This window comes from Kryptolebias marmoratus, linkage group LG4 (assembly GCF_001649575.2).
Source record: "Kryptolebias marmoratus isolate JLee-2015 linkage group LG4, ASM164957v2, whole genome shotgun sequence".
In the NCBI taxonomy this organism is placed as follows: Eukaryota; Metazoa; Chordata; class Actinopteri; order Cyprinodontiformes; family Rivulidae; genus Kryptolebias; species Kryptolebias marmoratus.
The window spans coordinates 463,135-464,487 of NC_051433.1; the positions used below are offsets into that span (position 1 = coordinate 463,135).

The window sequence follows — 1,353 nt, forward strand, 5'->3', positions numbered from 1 at the left end:
GAGACAAAACATGAAGTTACAGCTCCTGGTGCAGGTCAGCAGCCGGACCCCAGCCCAAGGAGAACCTGACAGAGGACCCAGTCCCCTGGGTCTTTACTTCCCCCTCAAACAGTTTAGAATGCTAATATTGATGATAACAACAACAACAACAACAATAATAATAATAATAATAATAATAATAATAATAATAATAATAAAACTCCAAGTGAAGACACAGCAGCTGCTGACGGGGGGACACTTTCTGTCCCCCCACGGTCAGAGGAGACGTCCCCGCTCCGCGCGCGCGCCAGCCTGTCAAACGTCTCCATGGCGAAGCCGACGTGAGCGGAATCACGACGACGACGCTGTGCGCGAACACGGGCGCGCGGGCGCGTCTCATCACCGTCCCGTTAATGTCCGTGAAGAGGGTTCGGGTCCCGACAGGAACCGGTGGGACAAACTCCCGCCTCAGTGTCTCGGGTTGGACCCGGGGACAGCAGCGCGTGCTGCCTTCACGAGCACAAAGAAACCCGTAAATTACATTTCTGAAAACGCACCTGTTCGGTTTGGAAGAGTGGCGCGTGAGCTGAGCCGTCCGAGCGCGAGGAAGGAAACAAGGACGGAGGAGGGAAGGAGGGAGGAGGGAAGGAGGAGGAGGGAGGGAGGAAGCAGGGCGTGTGAAAGCCGGGATAAGCAGCAGCTAATAACACGGACTAAAAATATCTGCAGCCGCAGCGGCAACACGCCCGGACCGGGACCGGGACTTGGACCGGGACCAGGACCGGGACCCGGACCAGGACCGGACCGGGCCACGGAGCTCCTGGTTCCGTCTGCAGCAGCAGTTTTGTAATAAGAGAAGAAGAAACTGACCGTTCAGCCTCCTCCTCTGCCTGGTTCCGACAGCGGGGTTCGGTTCGTCTGCTTCCGTTTCAGGCAGGAGTCCAGCGGACAGATAGGTTGTGTGCTCGGTGTCAGATCTCCTCCTCCTCCTCCTCCCTGACGGGCTGCGGGTCCAAAGTTAGCAGCACCACCACAGACAGGACTCTTCAGAACCACCGCATGGATCAGAACCCACAACCACGGAACCAACCCCGGAGTGACGTGAGGGAAAAACAGCAAGAAATGATATTTTCCTGGATCGGATCGGAACCGGTTCTTCCTGAGCCCCGCTGCGCGCCGCTGCCGGCGGACTGAAACACGCTCCGGTCCGGTTCTGCTGAGATCCGGGTCTCCCGAAGTCCTCCGCGCAAATGTCCGCTGCTGAGCCTGGAGGCTGAGTTTCCACCCGGAGGAGGAGGAGGAGGGCAGAGCCTCGCATTCTCTGAATTACTCCACCCTCAGACTGCCTCCTCCCCCCTCCTCTCTCCTCCCTCC

At 58.1% G+C, this 1,353-nt stretch overlaps 1 protein-coding gene across 1 annotated transcript in view; it reads right to left on the reverse strand.

Moving 5' to 3' along the window:
* Positions 1-1,256, reverse strand: part of dag1 (dystroglycan 1) — a 43,360-nt gene extending 42,104 nt beyond the window's left edge. The window contains exon 1 of the mRNA XM_037975065.1: positions 850-1,256. The gene's annotated coding sequence lies outside the window, so the exon portion shown is untranslated. The remainder of the gene's footprint in view (positions 1-849) is intronic.
* Positions 1,257-1,353: the final 97 nt, after the last annotated feature.